This window comes from Nomascus leucogenys, chromosome 20 (genome assembly GCF_006542625.1).
Source record: "Nomascus leucogenys isolate Asia chromosome 20, Asia_NLE_v1, whole genome shotgun sequence".
NCBI classification, from domain to species: domain Eukaryota; kingdom Metazoa; phylum Chordata; class Mammalia; order Primates; family Hylobatidae; genus Nomascus; species Nomascus leucogenys.
Window position 1 is genome coordinate 83,100,598 of NC_044400.1, and position 19,952 is coordinate 83,120,549.

The following is a 19,952-nucleotide window of genomic DNA, read 5'->3' on the forward strand; positions in this document are numbered from 1 at the left end:
CTACAAGAAACACACTTTACAGTTAGATACGTATAGACTAAAAGTAAATGAGTGGAGAAAGAGACACCATGTTTACACTGAAGAAAAGAAAGCAGGAGTAGCTATTTTAATTTCAGACAAGGTGGACTTCAGAGCAAAGAAAGCTACCAGGGATGAAGAGAAAGCATTCCATAATGATAAAGGAGTCGAGTTGTTCAAGAAGACATAACAATCCTTAAGGGATATGAATCAAACCATGTGAGGCAAAAACCACAAGGAGAAAGCTATGAATCCATGATCATGGTTGGAGACTTAAACAAGCTCAGTCAGATATGACTGAATTGTCTCCGCAAAAGTTTATTTATTGTGCCTTGACCTCAAATGTGACTGTTTGCAGAAAAGGCTTTTAGGAGGTAACTGAGGTGCAATGAGATCACAAGGGTGGGGTCCTAATTCAACACCACTGGTGGCTTTCTAAAAAGAGGATGAGATCCTCCACCACACATGTATCAAAGAAAGGCCATGTGAGGATACAGCAAGAAGGCGGCTGTCTGTAAGCCAGGAAGAGAGCCCTCACCAGAACCTGACCGTGCTGGCACCCTGATTTTGGACTCCCAGCCTCCAGAACTATGAGAAATAAGTGTCTGCTGTGTCAGAGACTGGGTCGGGGTGGTATTTTGTTATGGCAGCCTGAGCAGAATGAGACAACTCCAATTCTGCTGAGTGGGTGGCGGGGATGCCTGGAGGCCGTGGCCCCACTCCTCAGTGTGGGTCTCTAGAAGGGAGGTCTGAGCAGGCACCATGGCAGCCAGTCCATGCCCCAGGCCACACAGTCCAACTTTTCCATCCACGCCGGTGAAGGAGCTCCTCATGGTTCCTGGGGCCTGTCCCCGAGAGAAGGCTTTGCACAGTTAGTGGGGCACGCCACAGCCTCCAGCCCTGCAGCTGGCCTCCATCATCGCTTCTCACTGGGCCATGACAGGGTCTCTCTTCTTCCTCCATCCTCGCTTTTCACCTCCTCTCCCTTGACTATCACTTCTGTAGGTCTTGGGGTCTTCCCTGGCTACGTGAGGGGACTGAACCCCTAATGATCACACTCTTACTGGGTTAGGGGTGGCTGCACCTGCCCAGCACAGTGATGCAGGGCAAGGGTGCCCTGAGGTTGGCCTGGCCCCATGAGGTGCCTTCCTGCCTGTGTGCAGCTGCCCCACATCCTCTGCTGCTCGGGCCCAGCTGCTCCACCAAGACAGCCACTCCTCTCCCGCCTCAACCCTGGACACCAGAGTCCCAGTTCCCGGCAGCAAGGACCTGAGTCGTGGCCCCTGTTAACAGCATGCCCCCTTAGGAGATGAGGACCCCCAGCCTCGCCAGCCAGTGTTTTAGGGTCAGGAAGCACCAGGCCCCAAGGGTCCCTGGGGGGAGGGAGTAGAGCACCCCACTTCTGCCTCTTGGTTCCAGGCTCATGCTGGTCTTCCTGGTGGCGTTGGATGTCACACGGCGCCCTGGGTTTCGTGTACCTGGAAGGTGGTGCACTGTCCCCCATCACACAGGGCTGACTCCAAGGGGGGCTTTGGCTGTGCCTCCAGCAAACAACCCTCCGGTACCTCTCAGTCCAGAAGCTTCTCCATGGCAGGGCGGCTGATGCAGCCAGAAGTCCCTTCACCCCAGCCCTGCCTTGGCTGAGCAGTTAAACGCCCTGGGGCATTGTCACTCACAACTGGGGCCTGCGCTGTCCACTCGGCCCGGCCGCCCTTCCTCGGAGGAGATGAGTGCCTCTCTTCAGGGGCCCCTCGGGCTCTCACAGTTGGCATCTGCCTTCAGTTTCCTGTTGCTCTTCCACCGGCATCCACCACCTGGCGATGCCCAGCCACCCTCCGCCCCATGCCTCCCCAATGCCTGAGCCACAGCCGTGCCAGGACCTTCCCTCAACTGGTTGCTCTCCAGGTGGCCACCGGTGGCACCTTGTCCCAGGAGCTACACCTGCCTCATTCTAGCTGTGGTGCTCGCTGCTAGACCACAATGGAGCCAGGCTTCCTATGCTCTGGCATTTTAACACCACCTCATCAGAGTGAGGCAGGACCCAGGTGGCTTCCCCAGAGAGTTAACCCTGGAGGGAGGCACTGGCATGATTAAGACAGAGCCCAGAACCCAGGAAGGAGCCTTCGCCCAGCTACAGAGGGCAAAGACACAGCCTGGGAGGAGGGGCTCTTGGAGAAAAGAATCGGCAGCTTATCTGACATGGATGCACTTGGGAATAAAGAAACTAATACTATGCATTAGTGTTAGCTGGGACTACAGGCCTGGGCCATCACACCCAGATAATTTTTGTATTTTTAGTAGAAACAAGGTTTCGTTTCACCATATTGCCCAGGCTGGTCTTGAACTCCTGGCCTCAAGTGATCTGCCCGCTTTGGCCTCCCAAAGTGCTGGGATTACAGGCATGAGCCACTGTGCCTGGCCCAGCATAAAGCTCTTGAATGGAAATAGCATTCCCAAGAAAAACCAGCACGTGCTCCCCGACACTTCACACCCAGCCTCTGCGTGCAGGTGAAGGTGTGACCGAGAAAGACCAGCACCTGCTCCCCGACACTTCACACCCAGCCTCTGCGTGCAGGTGAAGGCGTGACTGAGAAAGACCAGCACCTGCTCCCCGACACTTCACACCCAGCCTCTGCGTGCAGGTGAAGGCGTGACTGAGAAAGACCAGCACCTGCTCCCCCGACACTTCACACCCAGCCTCTGCGTGCAGGTGAAGGCGTGATGCTTTCCTCACTTTCCGACGGTGCACAGGTTTTGCTTGTATAGTCTCTCCCCTTAGATGGTCCTAGGGCCGCTGTCCCCAGGTTCCTGGTCTCTGCCTCAGCCACCTCCGCCTGGCCCACCTGGGTCCCTGTGGTGCCACCTGGTGCTGACCCATCACGGGGGCTGGGAGGGCATCATCTCCCTCTTGGCTGTTCTTTTCTGCCATTTCTAGACAGGGGTGAAATGCCGCCCTGCAAGCGGCCGAGAGCACACGTGCTGAGCAACCCGTTGCGTCTCTTTGCAGCTTGTCACAAGCCAGGTGTGAGACACGAACGCTGTTCCTGGCTTTGCTGCCAATTCTTCCCTGAATCACTACTGCCTGGAATTGTATCTCCTTAATAAATGATTCACGCTTAACCCTTGCCCCAGGCTGTTTTCTAGGCAGTCCTGGAGTATCAGCTGTCTTTTGCTGCATAGCAAACTGCTCCCAAATTTAGTGGGTTAAACAATTTTATTTGCTCATGATTCTGTGGGTCAGGCTTTTGGGCTGGGCTCAGCTGGGCAGTTCTCTATGGTTACTGTGCAGCTTGGCCATCTGGCAGCTGTCCTGGGCTGGATGTGGCAACACCTCTCATGAGCCTGGCAGCTGGCGCCCGCCCCTGACTGGTTGGTCCAGGAGGCCTCAGCTGCTCCACGCAGCTGCTGCTACTCCAGAGGACTAGAGCTGGCTGCCTCACAGCCTTCAGGCAAGGTTCTGCAAGGCAGGAGCAGAGCTGAGCGGCCTGGAGGCCTTCCCTGGGACGGTCCCTCCTGGCTCCTCTGGCACTCTCTGTGGGTCAAGGTAAGTCACAGCCCAGCCTGGATCCAAGGGGCAGAGAAAAGGCTTCACCTTTTGATAACAGAGCAGCAGAGTCTCATCGCAGAGGCACGAGGCGAAGGGAGGGATTGTGTCATCTTCACAGACGTCCCGCGGTGCCAGTCTGAGACAACTGCCATAACACTGTCCCTAATGTTACTTTGGAAGAGAGGAAACAGGAATCTGGAGCCTAAATTCCGGGGAGGGAGAGATGAACTTCTCATTGTTATTTAGATGATGTGACTGAAAATCTGGGGGAAGGCGAAGGAGTCCATTGAGACAGCATTAGGATGATCAGTGAAGCTTTAATTTTAATTTTTTCCATCAGCAAGGGAGCCGGGTTCTCAGCTGCACGGATGACGTTGATACTCAGCACCTGCAATGAGACCTTCATCCCCTGTGTCTCCCTCTCTCCCATCCCTCCTGGCTTACGCTACCACCCTGTCACCACTTTGAGGGTTTTGCTGCATCAACAGCTCTCTCTGGGTAGGTCGCCTCCCCACCGACACAAAGGTGCTCAGACGCCCTCCCACAACCCTCACTGCTAAGCTCCTCAGGGGCTCTGTGTTCCCCTGACCCCCTTCCGCACCTTCCTCTTGCTCTTCACTGACTCTGCCTCAGGCTCCACCCTCACGCCCCCACCTGAGCCTGAAGGGGCAGGGCTCCTCCACGCCACACTCCCTCCTCAGCGGTCTCACCAGGACCTGTGCGCTGTACCTGCAAAACAGGGCACATCCCATCTTCCATGTGTCAATCATCTTCCATGTGTCAATCATCTTCCATGTGTCAATCATCTTCCTTGTGTCAGTCTTCCATGTGTCAGTCTTCCATGGGTCAATCATCTTCCTTGTGTCAGTCTTCCATGGGTCCATCTTCCATGTGTCAATCTTCCATGGGTCAATAACATATTTCTGGCTTTTTTATGTTCTGTCAATTTTGAACTTCCCACTCTGGTCTTTTTTCCCTCTTAGAATTAATTAATGGAATTCCTACACCTGGCCTTAAAACCTGCCAGTTAGCTGGGCATGTGGTGTGTGCCTGTGGTCCCAGCTGCTCGGGAGCTGAGGCAGGAGGATCACTGCAGCCCAGGAGTTCATGTCCAGCCTGGGCTACAGAGCAAGACAGTATCCCTTTGAAAAAAAAACCTGCCAGCTCTCCCAATTTCTGGTGAAATAAATCTTGACAAAGTAAGTAGTGAAAACAATTCCCTCTGTTTACAGCTGCAGAAAAGCAGACGCAATTCTGTACCATAAACCACCCCACAGGTCTCAAAGACACGTTTGTACACCGTGTTCATAGCAGCACTATTCACAACAGCTAAAACATGAAAGCAACCCAAGCCTTTGTCAAGGGACGAGTGGATGAGAAAATGTGGCCCATTCATACGATGGGATGTTATTCAGCCTTAAAAAGGAGGGAGATTCCGAGACCCACCACAGCACGGATGAACCTTGAGGACATTGCGCTGACTAAAATAAGCCTACACAAAAGGGCAAATACTGTGTAATTCCACGTAAGAGGTCCCTGGAGCAGTCACAGGTCACATTCCCAGAGACAGAAAGTGGAATGGTGGGTGCCGGGGTGGGGACGGGAGAGGGGGAAGTGAATGTTTAATGGTGGCGAGCTTCAGTTTGGGAAGACTAAAAGGTTCTGGAGATGAAACCTTTTACATCCTTTTACATATTAAACCTTTTACATGTTGAATATATTCATGATGTGCAGCCATCATGACATATTTAATACCTCTGAATTGCATACTTAAAATGGTTAAGATGGTACATTTTATGTTTATGTATTTTACCACAATGCATTTTTTTCTTCTTTTGGAAAAAAAGAGGCAATGCTTAACCCTGAAGAAAAGTTGTGCTGGTTTATAGTTTTTATAGATGATGCTTTTGATATCATGGCTAAAAAATCTTTGTCCACTCAAGATCACAGAAATGTTCGCGTATGTTTACTTCTAGAAACTGTGTAGTCTTAGGTGTGACATTTACGTCTACAGTGCATTTTGAGTTATTTTTATATGTGGTCCGGGTATAGATTGAGGCTTTTTCTTTTTGCACATGCATATTCAATAGTTCCAGCATCACTGGTTGAAAAGACATTTCTTTCTCTATGAATTGTCACATTTACATATTATACCACTTCACATGCAGTGCAAGAACCTTACGTCAGTGTTATGGATTGAAATTGTGTCCCACAAAATTCATATGTTGAAGTCCCAGCCCCCGGTACCTCATGATGTGATCATATTTGAAGGTAAGATCTTTAAAGAGGTGATTTAGGCTGGGTACAGTGCCTCACGCCTATAATCCCAGCACTTTGGGAGGCCGAGGCGGGTGGATTGCCTGAGCTCAGGAGTTCAAGACCAGCCTGGCCCACATGGCAAAACCCTGTCTCTACTAAAATACAAAAAAATAGCTGGGTGTGGTAGCATGTACCTGTAATCCCAGCTACTCGGGAGGCTGAGGCAAGAGAATCGCTTGAACTCAGAAGGTGGAGGTTGCAGTGAGCCGAGATTGTGCCACTGCACTCCAGCCTGGGCAATAGAGTGAGACTCAGTCTCAAAAAAGACATAAATAAATAAAATAAATAAATTTTAAAAATAAAGAGGTGATAAGTAGAAATGAGGCATGAAGGTGGGGCTCTAATTCAACATGACTGGCATTCCTGTAAGACAAGGAGACCCGGTCACACAGAGTCCCCTGGGTGAGCACACGTGGAGGGAAGACCACGTGAAGAGGCAGCGAGACAGCAGCTGTCTGCAGACCAAGGAGAGGCTTCTGTGGAGACCACATCCGCCAACGTCTTCATCCCGGACGCTCAGCCTTCAGAATGGTCAGAGGACACATTTCCGCTGCTGAAGTCACCTACTCTGTGGTAGCTTGCAATGGCAGTGTTAGAAAACTAACAAGGAAAGTGGGGGTCTGTGTGTATTTGGGGGATCAAAGCCTTTGTGCAGAGGTCCCTGACCCTCCACCCTCGAGGCCTGGGCAGGGCTGAGCAATGACTGCGTTTGTGCTTCCACTGGCTTGCATCGCCCTGGCAGCTGGAAATGGGTTCTGCGGTGTTAGGCGAACACAGGGCACCTGACTGGTCCAAGCACGCCACCCAGAGGCAGCCTTGGAACTGCACCTGCTGGGCAAGACCTGGGCTCTACCTGCATCCTTCCTGACAGCCCATCAGAGTCCATGAGATGGATGCACCTGCTCATGCACCTGCCTGCAAGGTCTGTGGGCTAGGTGGGCCCAAGGGGGCCTGGTGTTGGCACAGAGCCTCTGGAGCCAGGAAGATGGTGGCAGTGTTTGGTGGCTTCTCCTGGCCTGAACATAGCCCCCAGGGCTGGGGTGGGATAGGATGCCCTCATCTGCAGGTCCTTAATCGGCTGTGATGACAAGAAGTGGGAGTGGCTGCTTAGGGCCCCAGGGCAGCTGGACCTTGGGGACAGTTCCTGGGCTGGGAGGGCGCTCAGAGTGCATGTCTTAGCAGCCTGGGGTGCCTGCTGCCCTCGACAGAGACATGGGTGGGTTGTTATAGGGCAGGGGGATGGCCGGCTTTGGGTAGAAAGGGGCAGAACAAACGCCCGAGGAGGGAGGTGACTGGGCTGAGGCAGCCCCTGTGGCCTGGCTGGGCCGCTTGCCCCCGTCTGTCCCGTGGGGCTCCCTCACGTCCCTTCAGTCCGCCCCCACCTTTGGCGCCTTGAATTTGAGAGAGGCCACGTGTTCTTGAAGCCTAGTGGGATCCTCGGCAACTGCTTTTGAAATTCCTCTTTCACGACCAAGGTGGCTGGGGCAAGCCATCTCCCGTCAGCATTTTGGAGAACAAATGCTTTCGCTGCCTTGATCTGCCCAGCAGGGCGGCTGCCAGTGCCCAGGCCTGAGCAGAAACAAGGCAGAGCCGTGTGTGGGGACCAAGCGGCGAGAGTGGCCCAAACCTCAGCTTCGTCCACCCCATCCTTCTTCCATGCTGTGGCCAGTGAGATTTTTCTGAAACGACCGATCTGGTCCCATCATTTTCCTGATCAAGACGTCCTAGCAGTCTCCCAGTACACAGAAGATGTCCCTGAGGTTTCTGGCCAGAGCAAGGTTGGGGTTTCCAGTCCCCAAACAGGGGGAAACAGGGTGGGTCTGATCTGTGTGAGCAGAACGAAATCCAGCACCCCAGGCCTGGACACCAGGCCCTGCCCCTCACTCCCGTCAGCGACCCTGGTGAGTAGCAGGTGTGCGGAGGATTTGGGTAATGAAGGGCGTTTCACCGTAGCCCATCCTAGCAAAGAGCTTAAGGTTCCATCCACGGATTTTAATTACTTAAACTGTTTAGCTAGTTCATTCCACAAATACTCATGGAGCACCTACCTTGTGCTAGCCACTGTTCTTCCTCCTGGGAACATCAGTGAACAAAAGAGACAAAACTGTCTTCCAGAGCTTATGGGAAAGATAAACATCGCAAACAAGTGACTTCTACAACACAAAGGTGATTCCTTTATGGGGAAAAATAGAGCTGAGAAAAGAGACTGGGAGCCCTGGGGGTGCACTTTGAGTCAGAGAAGGCCTCCCTGCGCAATGTCTGGGTAAAGACATCAAGAGGGGGAGGGGCAGCCCTGTGGCTGTCAGAGGCGGAGGCTGACGCAGGGCTGGGGGTGGATAGAGACAAGCTCACACAGTGACTCAGTCTCCTTTAGTGACTTCAGCTTTTACTCCGAATGAGCCCAAAGCCATTTTGAGCACAGGATGATGTACTTGACTTAAAATTTTGAAGGCTAATTTTGGCTGCTCCTTTGGAATAGACTGAAGACCAGGGGTGGCTCCTTCAGCACCCAGGTCAGAAATGCAGGGGTCCGTCAGGATCCGATGCACGTCGAGGTTGGAGGCCACAGAATTTGCTGCCTGGCTGTGAGTGGGGGGCGTAGAGGATGTCCCTGAGGTTTCTGGCCAGAGCAAAGTAGGGGTTTCCAGTCCCCAAACAGGGGACAACAGGGTGGGTCTGATCTGTGTGAGCAGAACAGACGCTTGAGTTTCGACGTTATGGGTGGGAGATGTTGGACACGCGGATCTGTCTTATCTGGAGGCCCAGGGAAAGATCTGAGCTGAAATATGAATTTGGGAGTGGCCAGAATACAGGTGTTTCTTAAAGCCATGAAACTAGATGACTTTAAAATAACCTTCAGGTGAATCCAAGATGGCTGATTAGAAACAGCTGCGGTCTGAGGCACTTACAGCGAAGAATGAAAACGGGTGAGTGAATTCAGCACCTTCAACTGAAATATCCAGGTTCTCACATTGGGACTAACTAGGCAAACAACTCGACCCACGGAGAATGAAAAGAAGTGGTGGGAGGGTCAATGGCCCACTCAGCAGTGGCACGGAGCCAAAGGAACCTCCACCACCAGCCAAGGAAGTGGTGAGCGATTGTGGACCCTGCTGGGAAATCATGCTTCTCCCATGGATCTTTGCAACCGTGGATCAGGAGATCCCTTCATGAGCCCCCACCACAAAGCGCTTGGGCCCGATACACAGAGCTTTGTGGAACTTCAGCAGAGCAGCCACTCAGCCACACAGAGAGACCCAGGCGTTTTACATACTCCGGCCCCAGGATCCCTGGCAAGGTGGGAAATCCATCCTTCCAGATTCCTGGGAAGAGGGCTGACTCCATGGAGCCAAGCAGAATCATTCCGCAGTCCTCACTTTCATGGCACATCACAAGTTAAGACCCACTGGCTTGGAATCCCAGCCAGCCAACAGCAACAGGCTGGACTCTGCCTGATAAGGGTCCGAGTTCCCAGGGGAGGGGTGGCTGCCATCTCTGCAATTCGGTAGACTCAGCCGTTCCAGCCTGCAGACTTTGGAGAACACAAGTGGTTCAGATGAGAAGGGGTCCCCCACAGGCAGCACAGCTGCCTTGCCAGATCATGGCCAAAGTGGTTCTTTAAGTGTGATCCCATCCACTTCTCCTCACTGGGTGGGTCCTCCCTGCAGGGGCTTCAGCCACTCCAGCCAGGGTTCTATGGATAGAGCTCCTGTGGGGAGGCGCAGCCACCATCTCTGTAGTTTGGTTGACTTAGTCATTCCAGCCTGCTAGCTTTGGAGAATACAAATGGTGTGGATTAGGAAGGACCTCCCCCCCAACCCCCACAACAAAACGCAGCACACCTGCTCTATGAAAAAGCAGCAGGACTGCTTTTGTTTTGTTTTGTTTTGTTTTGAGACGGAGTCTCGTTCTGTTGCCCAGGCTGGAGGTGACATGGTGCAATCTCGGCTCACTGCAAGCTCCGCCTCCTGGGTTCACACCATTCTCCTGCCTCAGCCTCCCGAGTAGCTGGGACTACAGGCACCCGCCACCACGCATGGCTAAGTTTTTTGTATTTTTAGTAGAGACGAGGTTTCACTGTGTTAGCCAGGATGGTCTCGATCTCCTGACCTAGTGATCCGCCCACCTCGGCCTCCCGAAGTGCTGGGATTACAGGCGTGAGCCACCGCGCCCAGCCAGGACTGCTTCTTTAAGCAGGTCCCTGATCCCATTTCTCCTGACTAGGTGAGATCCCCCAACAGGTCTCTATAGCCACCTCCTGCAGGTGTGTTCAGGCTGGCAACAGATCAGTACCCCCTGGGACAGAGCTTCCAGAGGAAGGAGCTGGCTGTCATCTTTGCTGTTTCTCAGTCTTCACCGGTGATACCTCCAGGTATGGGAAAAACCAAGGCAATTAGAGTCTGGCGTGGACCCCAGCAAACTGCAGCCATCTTATGGTAGAGTGGCCTGACTGTTAAAAGAAAACAAACAGAAAATAACAACAACAACAACATCAGCGAAACAGTCCCCACAAAAACCCCATTCAAAGGTTAGCAACCTCAAAGATTGAAGGTAGAGAAGCCCACAAGGATGAGAAAAGATCAATGCAAAAATGCTGAAAACTCAGAGGGCCTCTTCTCCTCCAAATGACTGCAACACCTCTACAGCAAGGGTACAGAACTGGGCTGAGGCTGAGATGGCTGAATTGACAGAAGTAGGCTTCAGAAGGTGGGTAATAACAAACTTCGCTGAGCTAAAGGAGCATTTGTAACCCAATGCAAAGAAGCTAAGAATCACGATAAGACAATACAGGAGCTGATAGCCAGAATAGCCAGTTTAGAGAGAAACATAACTGACCTGATGGAGCTGAAAAACACAACCTGAGAACTTCTCAATGGAACCACGAGTACCAATAGCAGAATAGGCCAAGTAGAAGAAAGAATCTTAGAGCCTGAAGACTGTATTTCTGAAGTAAGATTGGCAGACAAGAACAACAACAACAAAAAAGAATGAAAAGCAATGAAAAAAACCTCTGGGAAATATGGGATTATGTAAAGAGACCAAACCTACATCTGAGTGGGGTACCTCAAAGAAATGGGGAGAATGGAGCCAAACTGGAAAACATACTTTAGGATATCATCCAGGAGAACTTCTCCAACCTAGCAAGACAGGCCAACATTCAACTTCAGGAAATGCAGAGAACCCCAGTAAGATACTGTATGAGAAGATCAACCCCGAGACACATAATCATCAGATTCTCCGAGATTGAAATGAAAGAAAAAGCGTTAAGAGCAGCCAGAGAGAAAGGCCAGGCCACCTACAGAGGGAAACTCATCAGACTAACAGTAGGCCTCTCAGTGGAAACCCTACAAGCCAGAAGAGATTGGGGGCCAATATTCAACATTCTTAAAGAAAAGAATTTCCAACCCAGAATTTCATATCCAACCAAACCAAGTGTCATAAGCAAAGTAGAAATAAGATCTTTCAGACAAGCAAATGCTGAGGGAATTCGTCACCACCAGGCCTACCTTGCAAGAGCTCCTGAAGGAAGCACTAAATATGGAAAGGAAAAACTGTTACCAGCCACTATAAAGACACACTGAAATACACAGACCAGTGACACTATGAGGCAACTACATAAGCAAGTCTGCAAAATAACCATCTAGCATCATGATGACAGGATCAAATCCACACAAAACAATATTAACCTTAAATATAAACTGGCTAAATGCCCCAATTAAAAGACACAGAGTAGCAAGCTGGATAAAGAGCCAAGACCCATCAGAAAAAAATACAAAAAATTAGCCGGGCGTGGTGGCAGGTGCCTGTAGTCCCAGCTACTCAGGAGGCTAATGCAGGAGAATGGCATGAACCCGGGAAGCAGAGCTTGCAGTGAGCTGAGATCACGCCACTGCACTCCAGCCTGGGTGACGGAGTGAGACTCCATCTAAAATAATAATAATAATAATAATAAAATAAAGAGACCCATCTTACATGCGAAGATACACATAGGCTCAAAATAAAAGGATGGATAAAAATTTACCAAGCAAATGAAAAATAGAAAAAAATAGAGGTTGCAGTCCTAGTTTTCGACAAAACAGACTTTAAACCAACAAAAAGCAAAAAAGACAAAGAAGGGCATTACACAATGGTAAAGGGTTCATTTCAACAAGAACTAACTATCCTAAATATATATGCACCAAATACAGGAGCACCTAGATTCATAAAGGAAGTTCTTAGAGATCTACAAAGAGACTTAGATTCTCACACAATAATAGGGGAAGACTTTAACACCCCACTGACAATATTAGACAGATCATTGACAGAAAATTAACAAAGATATTCAGGACCTAAACTCAGCTCTGGATCAAGTGGATCTGATAGATATCTACAGAATTATCCACCCCAAAATAACAGAATACACAATCTTCTCATTGCCACATGGCACTTACTTTAAAATTGATCACATAATCGGAAGCAAAACAATTCATCAGATGGAAAAGAACTGAAATCATAACAGTCTCTCAGACCACAGTGCAATCAAATTAAGACTCAAGATTAAGAAATTCACTCAAAACCACTGAACTACATGCAAACTGAACAACCTGCTCCTGAAAGACTCTTAATAATGAAATTAAGGCAGAAATCGAGAAGTTCTTTGAAACTAATGAGAACAAGGGACAATGTACCAGAATCTCTGGGACACAGCTAAAATAGTGTTAGGAAAATTTATAGCACTAAATGCCCCCACTGAAAAGCTAGAAAAATCTCAAGTTAACAACCTAACATCTCAACTAAAAGAACTAGAGAACCAAGAGCAAACAAGCCCCACCCAAAGCTAGCAGAAGACAAGAAATAACCAAGATCAGAGCTGAACTGAAGAAGATAGAGATGCCCAAAACCCTTCAAGAAAATCAACGAATCCAGGAGCTGGGTTTTTGAAAAAATTAATATGATAGACCACTAGCTAGACTAATAAGAGAAGAGAGAAGAATCAAATAAACACAATCAGAAATAATAAGGGGGATATCACCACTGACCCCACAGAAATACAAACAACTATCAAAGAATACTAGAAACACCTCTACGCACATAAACTAGAAAATCTAGAAGAAATGGATACATTCCTGGACACATATACCCTCCCAAGACTGAACCAGGAAGAAATTGAATCCCTGCATAGACCAATAACGAGTTCTAAAATTGAGGCAATAATAAACAGCCTACCAACCAAAAAAGGCCCAGGACCAGATTCACAACTGAATTCTACCAGAGGTTCAAAGAAGAGCTGGTACTACTCTACTGAATCTATTCCAAAAAAATTGAAAAGGAGGGACTCCTTCCTAACTCATTATGTGAGGCCAGCATCATCCTGATACCCAAACCTGGCAGAGATACAAGAAAAAAAGAAAACTTGAGGCCAATATCCTTGACAAACATTGATGCGAAAATCCTCAGTAAAATACTGGCAAACCAAATCCAGCAGCACATCAAAAGGCTTATCTACCACGATCAAGTTGGCTTCATCTCAGAGATGCAAGGCTGGGTCAATATACACAAATCAATAACTGTGATTCATCACAGAAACAGAACCAAAGACAAAAACCACATATTTATCTCAATAGATGCAGAAAAGGCCATTGATAAAATTCAACATCCCTTCATGTTAAAAACTCTCAATAAACTAGGTATTGAAGGAACATACTTCAGAATAATAAAAGCCATATATGACAAACTCACAGCCAATATCAAACTGAATGGGCAAAAGCTGGAAGCATTCCCCTTGAAAAACAGCACAAGGATATCCTCTCTCACCACTCCTATTCAACATAGTAGTGGAAGTTCTGGCCAGGGCAATCAGGCAAGAAAAAGAAATAAAGCGTATTCAAACAGGAAGAAAGGGAGTCAGATTATCTTTGTTTGCAGATGACATAATTCTATATCTAGAAAAACCTATTGTCTCAGCCCCAAAGCCTCTTAAGCTGATAAACAACTTCAGCAAAGTCTCAGGATACAAAATCAATGTGCAAAAATCTCTAGCATTCCTGTATACCGACAACAGGCAAGCAGAGAACCAAATCATGAATGAACTCCCATTCACAATTGCCACACACACAAAAAATATACCTAGGAATACAGCTAACACGGGAAATGAAGGACCTCTTCAAGGAGAACTACAAACCACTGCTCAAATAAATCAGAGATGACACAAATAAATGGAAAAACATTCTGTGCTCATGGATAGGAAGAATCAATATCGTGAAAATGGCCATACTGCCCAAAGTAATTTATAGATCCAATGCTATTCCCATCTAACCACCATGGACATTCTTCACAAAATTAGAAAAAAAAAAAACTATTTTAAAATTCACATGGAACCAAAGAAGAACCCAAATAGCCAAGATAATCCTAAGCAAAAAGAACAAAGCTGGAGGCATCATGCTACCCAATTTCAAACTATACTACAAGGCTACAGTAAACAAAACAGCATGATACTGGTAGAAGAACAGACACATAGACCAATGGAACAGAATAGAAAACTCAGAAATAAGACCACACATCTACAACCATTTGATCTTTGACAAACCTGACAAAAACAAGCAATGGGGAGAGGATTCCCTATTTAATAAATTGTGCTAGGAGAGTTCGCTAGCCATATGCAGAAAATTGAAACTGGACCCCTTCCTTATACCTTATACAAAAATTAACTCAAGATGGATTAAAGACTTAAATGTATTATAAAACCCAAAACTATAAAAACCCTAGGAGAAAATTCAGGCAATACCATTCAGGACATAGTCATGGGCAAAGATTTTATGACCAAAATGCCAATAGCAATAGCAGCAAAAGCAAAAATTGACAAATGGGATCAAATTAAACTAAAGAACTTCTGTACAGCAAAAGAAAGTAGCATCAGAGTGAGCAGACAACTTACAGAATGGGAGAAAATGTTTGCAATCTATCCAACTGACAAAGGCCTGATATCCAGAGTCTACAAGGAACTTAAATTTATGAGAAAAAACCAACTCCATTAAAAAGTGGGCAAAGAACATGAACAGACGCTTTTCAAAAGAAGACATACATGTGGCCAATAAACCTATGAAAAAAGCTCAACATGACTAATCACTAGAGAAATGCAAATCAAAACCACAGTGAGATACCATCTCACGCCAGTCAGACTGACTGTTATTAAAAAGTCAAAAAATAAGAGATGCTAAGATGGCAAGATTGTGGAGAAAAAGGAATGCTTTTACACTGTTGGTGGGAGTGTAAATTAGTTTAACCATTGTGGAAGACAGTGTGGCAATTCCTCAAAGACCTACAGGCAGAAACACCATTCGACCCAGCAATCCCATTGATGGGTGTATACTGAAAAGAATAGAAATCACTCTGGCCGGGCGCGGTGGCTCACGCCTGTAACCCCAGCACTTCGGGAGGCTGAAGCGGGTGGATCACGAGGTCAAGAGATCGAGACCATCCTGGCCAACATGGTGAAACCCTGTCTCTACTAAAAATACAAAAATTAGCTAGGCATGGTGGCAAGCACCTGTAGTCCCTGCTACTCAGGAGGCTAAGCCAGGAGAATCGCTTGAACGCAGGAGGTGGAGGTTGCAGTGAGCAGAGATCGTGCCACCACACTCCAGCCTGGTGACAGAGTGAGACTCTGTCTCAAAAAAAAGAAAAGAATATGAATCATTCTATTATAAAGATACATACACACATATGTTCACTGAGGACTATTCACAATAGCAGAGACATGAAATCAACCTAAATGCCCATTGACGATAGACTGAATAAAGAAAATGTGGTACATTTATACCATGGAATACTATACAGCCATCAAAAGGAATGAGATCATGTCCTTTTGCAGGGACCTGGATGGAGTTGGAAGCCATTATCCTCAGCAAACTAATGCAGGAACAGAAAATCAAACACCACGTATTCTCACTTATAAGTGGGAGCTGAATGATGAGAATGCATGGACATGGGGTGGGGGGCAACAACACACACTGGGGCCTGTTGGAGGGTGGTGGCAGGTACGGAGAGGGAGAGCATCAGGAGGAATAGCTAATGGATGCTGGGCTTCTTACCTAGGGGATGGGATGGATTGTGCAGCAAGCCACCATGGCACACATTTACCCGTGAAACAAACCTGCACATCCTGCACATGTACCCTTGAATTTAAAAGCTGAAGAAAAAAAAAAACCTTCAAATGTTAAGAAAGAAAGAAAGAAAAGAAAGAAAGAAAGAAAAAGAAACAAAGAAAGGCAGGAAGAAAAGAAAAACTAGACTAGGTCACCAAGGGAGTGAGTATAGACAGAAGGGACAGAATCAAGGGCTGAGCCTCAGGGACACCTGTGTGAAGGGGACTCCACCCAGCCCCCATGAGACAGCATCCCCTGCCACGTGCTCCTGTATGTTTCAGCTGGACTTACAGTTTGTAACTGGGTATTTTTGTGAAGATGTGATTCATCTCCATCTCTCCCACCACGCTCCTCCAGTGGGCAGGAGCCCTGTCCTTTTGCAAACTGCTGTACCCCAAGGCCTGGGGCAACCCCTGGCTGCCTGACAGTAACAAATCAACAAGCAAGTGCAGGAGTGAAGGGCACCAGGATTCTTTTCTCTGTGTTTTTACCATTGTCACACTTAAAAAACATAAGTTATTCTGTTTTCTTGGTGGGTTAGGGATAAAAATTTGAAAAATAATTTTATGTTATTAAAATCCGTGCTACTACTTGAGAGTTCAACATAAAATTTCCATCAGTAATTTCTTCATATAATTTTAGAAATAACAGGCCGGGCGCAGTGGCTCACGCCTGTAATCCCAGCACTTTGGGAGACAGAGGTGGGTGGATCACAAGGTCAGGGGATCGAGACCATCCTGGCTAACACAGTGAAACCCCATCTCTACTGAAAATACAAAAAATTAGCCAGGTGTGGTGGCAGGCGCCTGTAGTCCCAGCTACTCAGGAAGCTGAGGCAGGAGAATGGCATGAACCTGGGAGGTGGAGCTTGCAGTGAGCTGAGATTGCGCCACTGCACTCCAGCCTGGGCGACAGAGTGAGACCTGTCTCAAAAAAAAAAAAAAAAAAAAACATATATTTTAAGCTAAAATTCTTATCTGTTTTTTGTTTTGTACCTATCACTCCAGTGTGACTTGCTATTTCTTACAAAATCTACTCTCAGTTTTTTGTTTGGTTTTGAGATCGAGTCTCACTCTGTCACCCAGGCTGGAGTTCAGTGGCGCGATCTCGGCTCACTGCAACCTCTGGCTCCTGGGTTCAAGTGATTCTCCTGCCTCAGCCTCCCAAGTAGCTGGGATTACAGGTGTGCACCACCGCACCTGACTAATTTTTATAGTTTTAGTAGAGAAGGGGTTTCACCATGTTGGCCAGGCTGGTCTCAAACTCCTGACCTCCAGTGATCTGCCCGCCTCAGTCTCCCAAAGTGCCAGGATTACAGCCGTGAGCCACTGCGCCTGGGCCACTCTCAGTTTTTATAATTGTATCACCAACAATGGTATCACAAAAACAGGCTTTGAATAAATACGTGATTATCATCTGACCCAGCAGAGAGCTTCCTCACATTATTAATGAACAGTGCAGTTCTGCGTTGAATGTGGTTCATACTTTCATTTATGTTAATAAGTAAAAGATAATTGAAATCACAAAGACATTGGAATGTCACTTCATCAATGACATGAGTGCCTCTTCTGAGTCAGACGACAGTTTTCTAATACTGGAAGAACATTTCCTTGATTTTTGGTTGTATTCACAATGTAATGGTTACAGCCACAACACATGTTTAAATTTAATCTACATTACTCATATTTTCCCATAACTTCATTAAATCTAGACAGTCAATAAAGCAACAATCCAGCCTGCATTTGTAGCATTTGCCAATTTCTGTGGTGTAAATGCCCCCCTCGTGGCCAACTTAGAGCCACACACAAAAAGTCACCGAGCACGGTGCTAGGAAGAGACCATGGTAGCCCATTACGGCTTTTACCCCTACAGATACAGCCGATATCAGTGACCTCAGGAACGCAGGCAATGTAAAATGTAGTAAAATAATTAGAAAGCAACGGCTTCGAGTATTTATTACCTATGTTTTAACTAAGCTTTATTTTATTGTAAGTGCATATCATTTACTTTTCGGCAATGTCTGTATCTAACAGCAAAGCTCCTGGCAGTGCAGCTACCCGCTCCGGGAGGCAATGCACGTCGACTCCAGCACATGCCGGCTCCTGGGCTCCTCTGGTGGGCCTGACCTCATCAGGTGAGCCCTGAGAGGAGCGAGCAGAAGCAGGAGCAGGAAGGACGCAGACTGGCCCGTGTGGGCCACCTGGGAAGGGTGGTGACTTCTGGAAAGGGTGAAGGCCTCGGCCGTACAACTGATCGTTGACAAGTCAACAACCAGAACAACCCTGGAAGAGACCCTTGTGCCTCAGATCAGATCACAGCTCTGGGTGATGCCTTAATTTTGGCCTGGAGGCGCAAGGGGCAGAAGACCCAACTGACCCCATAGAAAGTGGAGAGAGGGCCAGGCACGGTGGCTCATGCCTGGAATCCCTGGGAGGCCAAAACGGGTGGATCACCTGAGGTCAGGAGTTTGAGACCAGCCTAGCCAACATGGTGAAACCCTGTCTCTACCAGAAATACAAAAATTAGCTGGGCATGGTGGGGGGTGCCTGTAATCCCAGCTACTCGGGAGGCTGAGGCAGGAGAATCACTGAACCTGGGAGGTGGAGGTTGCAGTGAGCCGAGATGGCGCCACTGCACTCCAGCCTGGTGACAGAGCGAGACTCCGTCTCAAACAAAAACAAAAACAAAAAAAAAAAAAAAAGAGAGGAAAAAGAAAAAAAACAAAGTGGAGAAAATGCATTTGTGTTGTTTTAAGTTATTAAAATGGTGATAATTTGTTACGCAGAAATAGAAAAACTAGCGAGTAAATTGACTCCCTTAAACTTGAACTCATAAAAGAAAAACCCATTTTAAAAATACCCCCACAACTTTCTAAGGTGGTGTCTGATGACCTGGAGATGCTGGAGGGAGCTGCTCAAGCTTGAAGACAGGAGCTGGGAGGACACAGCTGAGCTGCCCTGCATTACAGGGGGGACGGGAAAAGGGACCTGAGGGAAAGCCAGAAAGGAGGAGCTGGGAAGACTGAACAGTGGGGTCGGGAGGCAGGACGCCCGCCTTCCTGAGGCTGGGAGGGAGGCGTGGCAGGAGGAAAGATAAAGGAAATTTTCTCCGGAGGTGCTGTGGACCTAGAAGCCACTGTACCCCTGCAATCCTAAGCAAGTTCTGCTCACAAACACTCCTGAGAAAGTCGAGTTCTGTTTCGGGGGATTTTGTTTCTTTCTCTGCTTTCTAGAGCTGGGGAGTGTGATGGTTAATAATGAGTGTCAACTTGACTGGATTGAAGGATGCAAAGTACTGTTCCTGGGTGTGTCTGTGAGAGTGTTGCCAAAGGAGATTAACATTTGAGTCAGTGGTCTGGGAAAGGCAGACTCACCCTCAATCCAGGTGGGCACCATCTAATCAGCTGCCAGCACGGCCAGAATAAAAGCAGGCAGGGGAACGTGGAAGGACTGGACCGGCTGAGTCTTCTGGCCTCCATCTTTCTCCCGTGCTGGATGCTTCCTGCCCTCGAACATCAGACTCCAAGCTCCTCAGCTCTGGGACTCTTGGACTTACACCAGTGGTTTCCCGGGCCTTTGGCCACAGACACGGCTGTGCTGTGGGCTTCCCTACATTTGAGGTTTTGGGACTTGGACTGGCTTCCTGGCTCCTCAACTTGCATTCGGCCTATTGTGGGACTTCACCTGTGATCGTGTGAGTCAATTCTCCTAATAAACCCCCCTTCATATACATCTATCCTATGAGTTCTGTCCCTCTAGAGAACCCTGACTAATACAGGGAGAAAAGCTCAAAGGTGTGAGCGAAAGGACAGCTGGTACATAGGTTACTGAGAAAGTGCAAGGGAAACTTTTACCCACTTCTTACCAAATAAATGTTGAACAAATATCTAAAGAACATTAACTGAATGAGACATAAATTCTAGATCTCACCATGCTCAGTCGGTC

General features: G+C 48.0%; 3 long non-coding RNA genes across 4 annotated transcripts in view; 1 reads left to right on the forward strand and 2 right to left on the reverse strand.

Annotated features, from left to right (window-relative positions):
- The window catches only part of LOC115831733, a 24,276-nt gene extending 14,689 nt beyond the window's left edge, over window positions 1-9,587 (forward strand). Inside the window, exons 3-4 of the long non-coding RNA XR_004027218.1 lie at window positions 7,166-7,172; window positions 8,613-9,587. This is a non-coding gene — a long non-coding RNA (uncharacterized LOC115831733). The remainder of the gene's footprint in view (window positions 1-7,165; window positions 7,173-8,612) is intronic.
- Window positions 3,863-4,391, reverse strand: LOC115831734. Its single transcript, XR_004027219.1, has 2 exons — window positions 4,295-4,391; window positions 3,863-3,953 (listed from the first exon to the last, which is right to left on the reverse strand). It is a non-coding gene; the product is annotated as an uncharacterized LOC115831734 (long non-coding RNA).
- Window positions 9,583-19,952, reverse strand: part of LOC105738287 — a 21,919-nt gene continuing 11,549 nt past the window's right edge. Inside the window, exons 3-4 of one of the 2 annotated variants that reach the window (XR_004027216.1) lie at window positions 10,140-10,334; window positions 9,583-9,655 (exon numbers count right to left, since the gene is read on the reverse strand). This is a non-coding gene — a long non-coding RNA (uncharacterized LOC105738287). Of the gene's footprint in view, window positions 9,656-10,008; window positions 10,335-19,952 lie in introns of those variants that run through there. The other variant, XR_004027215.1, reaches the window with a different exon arrangement.